Below are 12,142 nucleotides of genomic sequence, written 5' to 3'. Positions count from 1 at the left end.
CAACACTGGATGATTAGCCATCAGAAAGGTAATAAGACAGATTCCTATCTGAGAAGGAGCACAAATTAATAAATTCTAAGCCCACTTCCTAACGTTTCATTCTTGATTCTAGATTTATATGTTCTTGAGTGTCTGAAAATGTACATGGGTGAAACCAGTATTGCATAACACAGAGCAGAGATTCTCAACCCTGGCTACATATTAGAGTCCCTGAGAGAACTTTTTAGAAATACCAATGCTTAAGTGCAACTATAAATAAATTAAATCAGAATCTCTAGGGATAGGATCTAGGTGATTATATTATTTTAAATGCTGCCCAGGTGACTCCAGTGTGCATCTAGGATTAAGACTAGGCCATAGACGTGGCCTGGGACTTACAGGAGGCTGACAATTAACAATGAAATAATTCAAGGGGCACCTGGATGTCTCAGTTGGTTAAGCGACTGCCTTCGGCTCAGGTCATGATCCTGGAGTCCCAGGATCAAGTCCCGCATCGGGCTCCCTGCTCAGCAGGGAGTCTGCTTCTCCCTCTGACCCTCCCCCCTCTCATGCTCTCTATCTCATTCTCTCTCAAATAAATAAAATCTTAAAAAAAAAGAAATAATTCAAAATGTGTATTCACTGAAAAAAATAGTATTGCTGTTCATTGGATAAAGCCACTAGTATTCACAGGAAAATGATAAAGATATAAGAATAAACAATTAGTAAAATTATTCAATTTCAAGCTTCTCCAAAAAAAAAAAATTACTAAGGTAATTCTGATTGCATTGGTAATTGGTTGCATAAGTTATATAAAATCTGTCAAATAGTTCCAATAACAAATCTGACTTTGATCAGAGCCATATCATAATAATGACATAGGTGAATATAAATTAGATAAAATAAGCAAAAGTCAAGAAAACTGTGTTTTAGTTCTCACTTTTCTATAAACATTTTGTGGGGCTCTGGGCTGCTAAATCACTTATTATTTCTGAGCCTCATTTGTCAGTTTATTCTCACTTGTGACTCTAGAAATTGGCCAGTGGGATTGAGATTTCCCTTAACTAGGCTTACAGCTGCTAAATACTGCATCAAAAATGTCCCATTAATGTGTCACTAACACAGAATCTGTTGTCAACTCCTCCAGTTTCTGGTTGAAATACTAGGGATTTTCAATTATAACAATGGCCAGAGCCACAGACATACATTCCAGTATTACAATAACATTGAACCAGAAGACAGTATCAGAAAATAAAGGCAGAGCTCTTTTCTGGCTGGAACCATGGAGGGTGCAGAAGAGAAGAAAAAGAAGGTTCCTGCTGTGCCAGAAACCCTTAAGAAGCGAAGGAATTTCGCAGAGTTGAAGATCAAGGGTCTGAGGAAGAAGTTTGCTCAGAAGATGCTTCGAAAGGCAAGAAGGAAGCTTATCTATGAAAAAGCTAAGCATTACCACAAGGAATATAGGCAGATGTACAGAACTGAGATTCGAATGGCAAGGATGGCAAGAAAAGCTGGCAACTTCTACGTACCTGCGGAACCCAAATTGGCATTTGTCATCAGGATCAGAGGTATCAATGGTGTGAGCCCAAAGGTTCGAAAGGTGTTGCAGCTTCTTCACCTTCGCCAGATCTTCAATGGCACCTTTGTTAAGCTCAACAAGGTTTCAGTTAACATGCTAAGGATTGTGGAACCTTATATAGCATGGGGGTACCCAAATCTGAAGTCGGTGAATGAATTGATCTACAAGCGTGGTTATGGCAAAATCAACAAGAAGCGAATTGCCCCGACAGATAACACATTGATTGCCCAATCTCTTGGTAAATATGGCATCATCTGCATGGAGGATCTGATTCATGAGATCTATACTGTTGGAAAACGTTTCAAAGAAGCAAACAACTTTTTATGGCCCTTCAAATTATCTTCTCCACGAGGGGGAATGAAGAAAAAGACCACCCATTTTGTAGAAGGTGGAGATGCTGGTAACAGGGAAGACCAGATCAATAGGCTTATTAGAAGGATGAACTAAGGTATCTGCCATGATTATTTTTGTAATCTGGCCAGTTAATAAATGACTACTCTCATGGAAATGTTTTGTTGTCTTGGTGACTTTTTGCTAGCCTGACTGCTGTCCCTTAACTATTAAAGCAAATCTTGGCGTGTGATAAAAGTCATCAGCCTTTGCGTGCAAAACTAGGGTCTAGTTTGTATCTTGGTGGAAAACATTCCTTGGGTTTATTAAAGACTCTTCTGTACAAAGAATATATCTTAATTTTTCACTTTTGAATTGTGCCACTGAGTTAGCCAAGATGGGTCTATTCTAAGAAAACCTATTTCATAGGCCTTTGCATGATTTACAAATAAAAATACTGTTGCTGAAAAAAAAAAGAAAGGCAGAAATAAAAATTATTGATTGTGAATGAATTTCTGCCTGAGCAGCTCAGAGATCACTGTTCTTAATATAATAAATTCAAATGAGGGTATGAGAAACCCAATTTGATAAAAATTAAAATCTGAAAGCTAAAAAGAAAAACATTAAAAGAGTATTTGTTGCAAGTGATTAAAACACACACACAAGTACATCATAAATAATAGTATGTGACTTTAGTAATAAAGACTAAACTGAAAATATTTGAAGTTCTGGTCTAACTCTGTAATATTTTAAGCTGCAAGTTTAAGGCAAATTAATAAAGTTTTATAATGACCTAAAAAAATAGGCACAGACACTAGCTGGGGTGAATTCATGAAACAAAATGTTAGTCTTTAAATGATTATACAATTTATCAGAAACTCTTAGTAAAATTTTCGAGAAAATGTGATGTGTTACAGGCAAAGTATAAAATATACTTCTCAGTGCTATTGAGAAAACAGTCAACAACAGAATATTCTGTATGAGATTTGCTTTTGGATGTGCCACCTTACAGCTTGTAGCTCATCCTCCTGACCGGAAGCAACAAGAGTGACTGGGATGTGTAAGAAAACTAGACTCTATGTCTCTGCAACTTCCAGATCTTTTCTGGGAATTTCTCATTCATTTTTTATTTGAGTATGCCAGTAGGAGCTTGCCTGGATGACCACCACTCAATAGTCTAATGTTTATGTGCATAGCAAAATCCTAAAACCATTCTTTTGCTTCAGTAATTTGAAAAAGAAAGTTGGGGATTCATCTTTAATTCAAAAACTCAATCAAAAGCAGCAATGAATTCATAATTGCTTAGTTTTACTTATTGGGCAGATTTCAAAAATATATAAGACATTCTGATGAGGAAGTTTGACTTTATTATTGGTAAGTTATAGTTTATAACTGTTGTTTATTTTATCCACTCTACCGGATGAGCTGTCTCATTTAACCAATGGCAATTGAGTGAAGGAGTGAATTTTCCCATAAGCCTGGCAATTTTATCCAGTTAAGAAAATTGATTCAAACTGATGTCTTGTTTTGTTTTGTTCTTATTGAGAGCCAGTGTTCCTTTTGTATGACTCCCAGATTTTACTGATTAACAATAAATTCACAATAAAAGGTTATCTTATTTTCTTAACTGTCATCGCTTGTTCCAGGATCATTTTAGTGTTGTTTATAGAATACCCTACAGAGTTTCTGATTGATCCTTTATTCCATTCTTACCTTTGTAGGGTAAGGAAGGACAGAGTAGTAGAAATGTCAGCTTATTTTGTAATAAAAGCAAACATCATCCATCTCTTTCACTGCAGTAAGAATCTCAAAGTTACATAAAAAAAGAAACCATTTGACCTACTTCCTATTGCTTGCTTGGTAAAAATATTTTGGAAGAAAAAAGTTATTTTTGATTAAGAATGAGTGAGGAGCAGCAAAAATAATTGAAGGAAAAGGAAACTACCCAAAAAAACTATTTAATACAATTTAATGTAATTGAGAGATAACCTTCTAGATTGAGGTGACAGAGTACCCAACATAGTGAACAAAAATAGACCTATACTGAGGCATATCATATGAAATTTTGGGACATGAAAAACCAAGATAAGTTTTATTGTTTCAGAAGTTAAGGGGGTGGGGGGAATTCATGATTAGGTGCAAAGGATCAACATTCAAAATGGCAAAATGGCTTCAGAGTTCCGTGAAGCTACAAGATACTGAAGTAAAGCCTTCAAAATACTGAAGTAATATTATTTCAATCTTGAATTTCATTGTCAGCCAAACTATAAATAAAGTGTAAAGACAGAATAAAAATATTTTTAGATTAACAAAGTCTCAAAAAAAATTAACTTTCCCAAGTACTCACCTCAAAAAAGATATTGGCAAACCTTACTCTTAAAGTGATTTCAATAGCCAAAGCCAAAAGAATGTGACCAACTAAGTAGGAACTTCACCATATGAAGCACAAAATGAAAATATGATGATAGCAGTAAAGGGACATTCTAGGATAACAAGTATGAACCAGGCGGTAGGTAAATTGTTTTCTGCTGGTCTCAGTCTATTGGTAGTAATGCTATTGGCTAGAAATACCAGCTGTGCTCACCAGGAGACCACAGACATTTTTCCTCTCTGAGCCAATGTTGTAGCTGGATCAGCCCTTGTGGCTCCTACTGTGATTGCAAGACACACCTCAACAACAACCATCAGGGAATGTTAAAAAAAAAAAATAGCCTTATTACTTACAAAGCTTGGAGGGTATACAGCATAGGGCCCACACAGTGATGTTTTAGGGAGAGGGAGAGAGAAAAAGAAAGAAGACAGGAAGAGAGAATAACAAGAGAGAGAGCATGTGGACCTGGGTTCTTCTTTCTTTGGGGATGAGTGCAGGGTGACTAGGGTTTCATGGGTTCATTCTTTATTGGCGAATTTCTTTTAAAGATTTATTTATTTATTTATTTGACAGCAAGAGAGAGAGAGAGAGAGAGAGGAAGAGAAAGGGAACACAAGCAGGTGGAGTGGGAGAGGGAGAAGCAGGCTTCCTGCTGAGCAGGGAGCCTGATGCGGGGCTCGATCCCAGGACCCTGGGATCATGACCACAGCCGAAGGCAGATGCTTAATGACTGAGCCACCCAGGCGCCCCTTTATTGGCAAATTTAAAACATAAGAGAGGAAATTAAAATTAGTTAGGATACATTTTCTTTTGTCTACAGAGGCATCTTCTTCATTTTCCATTAAATTTTTATCCCCTTCCAGTTAATCTTCCACATCCACTGCTTGACTAAACTGCCTAAGAACATAAACAAACTCATTGATGCTAAATTTAATGGACACTTTATTAAAAAGATCCATTTATTTATTTTAGAGAGAGAGAGAGTGGAAGGGGAGGGACAGAAGGAGAGGGAGAGAGAGAATCTCAAGCAGACTCCCTGCTCAGTGCGGAGCCAAGGAGCCAATGCAAGGCTCAGTCTCACCACCCTGAGGTCATGACATGAGCTGAAATCAGGAATCAGACGCTTAACTGACTGAGCCACCTAGGCGCTCCTAGACACTTTTTAATCCCCATCTGACCTGATATTTCAGAAATAGGTGGCTGACAATTTACCACATATTCTCTTATTGATTGCATCCTCCGCCTTTCTTAGTCTATCTGGAATTGAATTGGAGGTCACTCAGTTTTAGGGACAGACATGTAGTCAATGCCTGACTAATCACTATATATGGTTATAATATCTTTAGCTGATGCTTGAGTGAATGAATAGACTGAGTGATATCAGCACTAATTCTAAGAATTTTGATTTAGTGACCAAACAGGAGGCAATTCCTTTTCTATGGACTTAGGGAAAGGAGAATGTAAACCTCGAGAATGGATCAAATAATAAAGGACAAAAGCTTTCATAAGACCTTTTTGAAAGGATTTCAATCTAATATGGAACCAGAGGATATGAAATGGAGAATCTCATGCATGTGGTTTCAGAAGAAAGGAACTTAAGAACTGAGAGACGAATATTCCATTAATGTCTGATTTACAGAAGACTGAGACTTAACCCCTTAGCAGTAGACATTCATCAGGAATCTCTCCCCATCTCTCCTCAATCCTTCTTCAGTGACCTTGCTGCTTAGACTCTCATTCTTGCGTGTTTCTCCTATAGCATTCTACCTCTTAGCAAATGGTAATTCCTTAGAATTTCTTGAACAATTCCTTAGATCAAAGCCAAAGAATCATTATTGACACCTTCCTTTCTCTTAGCCTAAATCCAGTCAGTTGCTAAGTGATACCAGTTCTTCCTCTATTTGTATATATAGTTAGTTCTCTTTATCTCTGCTGTTATCCAGATCACCATTGTATTTTTTTTTTAATTTTTTATTGTTATGTTAATCACCATATATTACATCATTAGTTTTGGATGTAGTGTTCCATGATTCATTGTTTGTTCATAACACCCAGTGCTCCATGCAGAATGTGCCCTCTTTAATACCCATCACCAGGCTAACCCATCCCCCTACCCTCCTCCCCTCTAGAACCCTCAGTTTGTTTTTCAGAGTCCATCATCTCTCATGGTTCATCTCCCCCTCTGACTTACTCCCCTTCATTCTTCCTCTCCTGCTATCTTCTTCTTTTTCTTTTTTCTTAAAATATGTTGCGTTATTTGTTTCAGAAGTACAGATCTGTGATTCAACAGTCTTGCACAATTCACAGCGCTCACCATAGCACATACCCTCCCCAATGTATTTTACAACTGTACTTCATTCCTCCAATTTTGACCCTATCTCTATCTCATATATTTTCACAGAGAGGATAGAATGATCTTTCAAAAAAATGAAAATCAGATATGTTACTCCTCTGTTTGAAAGCTGTCAATCTCTTTTCATTTGCCTTAGAATATAGACTCAAATCTTTACTTTGATCTCTACTATGATTCAACACCTTGGCTTTCTTTCTGTTTCTTGAATGACCAAACTCTTTGGCTACCTGAGAGATGTTGGCAGGCCATCTCTTCTGCCTGCAGGTTTCTTCCTGGCCTAGTCATGTTTAATCATATCCTATGAGTATCTCTTTAATATCAGAATATTTTGTAACTTTCCAATATTTATCACAAAGCTTGAAACTTAATGGGGCTCAAAACATGCTTTCAAATGTATGAATGGCATTTATATAATAATTCCTTTCTGCTTATTATGGCAAATAAAAATCGGCAGGAAATGAATTACTATACCTGATTGTTATCCATTTGTACTTGGAGACTGAGTTAGTTACTTTTATGTGTCAACTTGACTGAGCCACAGAGTGCCCAGATATATGGTCAAACAGTATTCTGGGTATTTCTGTTGAGGTGTTTTTGAAGGAGATTAACACTTAAATTGGTAGACGGAGTAAAGCAGGTTTTTCTCAACCCCCCCTAAAATGAGGGCCTAATTGGATGGGCCTCATCCAATAAGTTGAAAGCCTGAATAGGACAAAAAGTCTGACCCTCCCCTAAATAAGAGAGAATTCTTTTCTGCCTGACTGTCTTTAAATGGAGATATTTACTTTTTTTCCACCTTAATCACAAACTAAGACAACAATTGTTAGGTCTTGAGCCTGCCAGCCTTTTAATGGGAAATACATGATTGGCTCTCCTGGGTCTCAGACCTTTGGACTTGGACTGGAACTAAACCATTGGCTTTCTTAGGTCTCCAGCTTGCTGACTTGCCCCACAGATCTTGGGACTTGCCCACCTCCATAATCACATGAGCCAATTCCTTGTAATAAATCAGCAGATAGACAGGTAGAGAGAGAGACAGAGACAGAGACAGAGACAGAGACAGAGATATACAGAAAGAGAAAGAGAAAGAGAGAGAGAGATCTCCTTATTGGTTCTGTTTCTCTGGACAATCCTGACTAATACAGAGACATTGTAAAAATATAAACAAAGTGACTTTTTGATTAATTAAGAGTGTCTTTGAATAGGTGAGCCTTAGTCATGTCATTGTTTTAGAATTTGAGTGTTCTGAATTAGCACAATCCACCCCCAAAATACAGTTGTGTTCTTTGCTGTAGTCTGCATAGGGCCTGGTATAATAGATATCTCAACAAATGTGATCTAAGTAAATATTTAAAAAGACTTACTGTACTGAATACATAATATTTTCTATGCATATTTAGGCAGAATTATATAAATAAGTAGTTTTATGCATTATTTAATAAATAGTTTGCTCAAACAACTGTTTACTTACATGAGAAAAAAATACATCCAAATAGAAAACATATACAAAAATCAGTTTCAGGTCAATCATAGATTTAAAATCAAAAAGCAAATTAAAAAAAAAAGTACAAGAAAAAATAGCAAAATGTCTTTTTGGCTACATAGATTAAATTTCCTTAAGAAGACACAAAATATCTGAAAGGAAAAGATAAATAAATTTACCCAAAATACATTTAAAAACACAAAGGATTTATACACAAAGGGTTTTCTATAATTCAGGCATGACAAAATAGCTGGTATCAGAATAACTTTCTTGTCAAAAGCAATTATCAAAGTGGGACAAAATAAAAGAAAATCATCTGAGGGAATTGGAAAAATAAAGAAAATATCTAAAAGACTACTATCCTTGAGAAAAGAGGACAGCAGGTGAAATCCACTTAACCTTATCTTTCCTGAAGCCATATCCAGGTTCGTCCTGCAGGAGTCTAAAACCCAAGAAGGCTGTGATCTCACTGGGAAGGGAAGATAGAGGTCAGAGACTTTGGAAGGCAAATCAGGTGAAAAGTGAAGGACAAAGTAATGAATATCTTGCATAGGGGACTATGAACGGAAGCTCAAAAATCTGTATATAAGTTCATCATAAGTCATTGCCTGATTCTTAACTAGTCATATCAATAAAAACTACCACTACATGCAACAATATGGCTGAATCTCATAAGCAGAAAGTTGAGTGTAAGAAGCTAGACACAGAACAGTATATACTGTGTAAGTTCAGTTATGTGAAGTTCAAGGACAGAGAACAGTAATATACAGTGACAATATTTTGAACTTTAAATGAATGATGTGGAATGGTATATATCAGTAGTACTTGGGGGGAAAATGCATAAAGAAAACAAAGCAAATTGCCAAAAGAAGATGTATAATATGACAGCATTCAGTTAAAACTTAGAAATCTCAAAAGAATGCTTTGTTGAGTTTACGAATATATACACTTGAAATCTGAAGTTAATATTTGATAAAACTTGGTAGAGGATACATTATTTTATATATTATTTTGTATGCTGATATATATATGTGTATTTTAACATATATTTATTTAATATAATATATTTAACATATATTTAAATATATATATTTTTTAACAATAAGGTCTATGTGCTTGTCTTTAAACGCTCTAATCCTGAAAATTATGTCATCAGTTGGAAAGTTGCTACAATGGAAGCATAACCTCTGGTCAAAAGAACTGTGTGCTTTTGACAGTATTATTACTTTAAAAATGAATTTCTCAGAAGGGTGGTTTAATTTATTATCGGTAGGTTAGATTTATTACTAAAAAAAATCATCTAAAAAAGTTTATCTTACAGGTTAAGACATTCATATTCTATTTCATACTAAGAATATAATAATGAAAACTCTTAAATATTTATAATTTAAGAATGTATATGATATCTGTATAATAAAACACACTAGTGTCCATGACATAATATCTTCCTCAGGAAGTATACAGTTTAATAAGAAAAAGATAATAATTTGGCATCATAGCTTCTTATACCTCCAAATCTGGATTTCCCAATTGACCAAAGAAAAGAATCAAATAGGGATGCCTGGGTGGCTCAGTTAGTCAAGCATCTGCCTTTGGCTCAGGTCATGATCCTAAGGTCCTGGGATCGAGCCCCACATTGGGCTCCTTGCTTCTCCCTCTGCCTATTGCTTCCCCTGATTGTGCTCTCTTTCTCTCTCTGACAAATAAATAATAAAATCTTTAAAAAAAAGAATCAAATAGTTTACCATACAAAAATATATGGGCACTTAGAAGTTTTTTTGTGTTTTTCATCTATTTCGGGCCCAAACTCAATGATAGTATGTCAGGTCTAGTATATGTCAGTGTTTGCATTTTCAAGGTTTACTATTTGACATATCTTTAAGCCTCAATAGAGAACTTTTCTCCAAGAGAACATACGTATTTAAAAAAATAGTAAAGAACTTAAATTATTTAATACATACTTTTATATGCCTTTAACTTAGGTACCTTGAACACAAGTCCATCCAGCAACCAAGGAAGTTAAATCTACAATGTCTGACATTTAATAAAAAATTACCAGGCAAATAAAAAGTAGACATAAGGCCCCTAATGAGGAGAAAAAAATCAATCAGTGAAAACAGAGTCAGAAACAATACATATATAGTATGTATCAGAAGATAATGAAGTTAAAAAAGCTAATGTAAACCTACTCCATACGACCATGAAGATAGAGGAAAAAATTAGGATGATAAGGAAGGTCGTGAAAGATAATTTCCTTAAAAAGACCCAAATTGAACACCTAGAGATAAAAAATAAAATATCTAAAATAAAAACATGTGAGATGAGATTAACAGAAAATTGTACACCACTGATGAAAAGATTAGTCACTTTAAAATAGAAGACTTTCTAAAACTCTCCCTCCCCCATGCACACCCATAAGACACTGTGACTCCCAACTGCTCCTACATTAAAACCAGTATTCTCAGTATAGCCTCAAAAACCTGCATAGTACATTCCTCACCTATTTCCAAATCTCAGCATGCATCATTGTTTCAATCTTAGCAGGTTTAAGCTGCCTTGCCCCTTTTTTATGGTCTTTACCTGAATATTTGTCAATTACACATGAGGACTCATCTTCCAAAATTTCACCCCCCCATTGCCTCCCATTTTTTCCTAGTTACCTACTTTAAATATCACCTACAGCATTATTTCCTTGGGGAAGCTCTCCATGATTCCACAGATTAGGTTGTTACCTCGCGACCATATAGTCTCATAGCTCCTGTGTTTATTTTATTTTTAATTTATCACTTAGTTGTAATTTTACATGTTTTGTGTCGTTATATTTTTAGCACCCACCTTTTCCACTAGTGTGCGGGTAAGAAATAAATTCTGTTCACCAGTGAATTCCCAGCCTACCACCTGACACATGCTAAGTAATCAACATTTTTTTTTTAAATAATAAGGGAATTGTAAATTAAGATTTTTCTTTGAGCTATAATGTGTTTGGTTTATGAAGTCTCTGCCTCATTAAATATAATTATGCAGGCACAAACTTCCTTAGTTTTTAAGCCCCAAATCAATCAGTTTTCTGTATTTGTATTATTCCTAAGTGGTAATTTCTCAGAAACATTAAGTAATTTATCAAGACTAACATACTAAGCTTAAGTACAAAAGGATTCATGTTCTAACTAAAAATACACCAAAGCATAATAAACAAAATATATTAAATAACAGTATGCATATCAAAATATATCAAAAATATTTTGCTTCTCACTATTGAATTATATAGTGCATGAATGACAAAAATAACTGTTTATTCAAAGACCCACACTAAAACATTTAAGTCTTGATGACAAAATTTAGTGAGGATGCTAGTCAGTATGTACCAATAAATTGTTCCCCAGTGTATGCAGAGATAATGAAACCACTTATGTGAATTAAGGTGCATATTGAGTTTAGGGAGTAGGAGTTTCCTCTGACTAGAAGTATCAGGGTTAGATTTTAAAATACCTTAACATTCTGTAAATTAAATAATAATAATAATATAAAATGATTTTCCTTACCAGTGTAACCATGAGGTGCTTGACAAAAAGGAAATAAAAACCACACTGTAAAAGAGCATAATCTCATTTCAAATCTAAAATGATTTCCACTAAAAAAGATCCATGAAGAAGAGCTTACATTTCAAAATTACAAAATGTACAAGGAGTATCAATACACACAATAAAGAACAGATTGAAATACTCCAGAAAACTTTAGAAAATGGTTGACCATCTGAAAGATATTATACAATGGTATATCCAAAATTGTTAAAAGCCTAAAAGAAGGAATATAAAACAAGACAAAATTATAAGAAAAGATAACTTAGAAAAAGAGCAAAAAAAACACCAATCTCTATAATTAAAAAAGAAAGTGAAAAATGAGTAAAAAGTAAAATTGTAGATTGTCTAATAGCACATTGCTGGCAAACACAGAATTAATAAATTCAAAGAAAGAATTGAGCAAATTCCATGCCTCCCATGAAACAAATAGATAGCTATATGAAAAGGAGATTAAGGGACTTGAAAG

At 35.0% G+C, this 12,142-nt stretch overlaps 1 pseudogene; it reads left to right on the top strand.

Moving 5' to 3' along the window:
- Positions 1–1,258: 1,258 nt before the first annotated feature.
- Positions 1,259–2,109, top strand: LOC114210155 (large ribosomal subunit protein uL30 pseudogene; annotated as a pseudogene).
- Positions 2,110–12,142: the final 10,033 nt, after the last annotated feature.

The sequence above is a fragment of the Eumetopias jubatus genome, unplaced genomic scaffold (assembly GCF_037043125.1).
Source record: "Eumetopias jubatus isolate StellerSeaLion01/CBP00866 unplaced genomic scaffold, mEumJub1_p1.0 scaffold_2, whole genome shotgun sequence".
Classification (NCBI taxonomy): domain Eukaryota; kingdom Metazoa; phylum Chordata; class Mammalia; order Carnivora; family Otariidae; genus Eumetopias; species Eumetopias jubatus.
The sequence above is the reverse complement of the archived record's forward strand: the minus strand, read 5'-3'. Positions and strand labels throughout refer to the sequence as shown.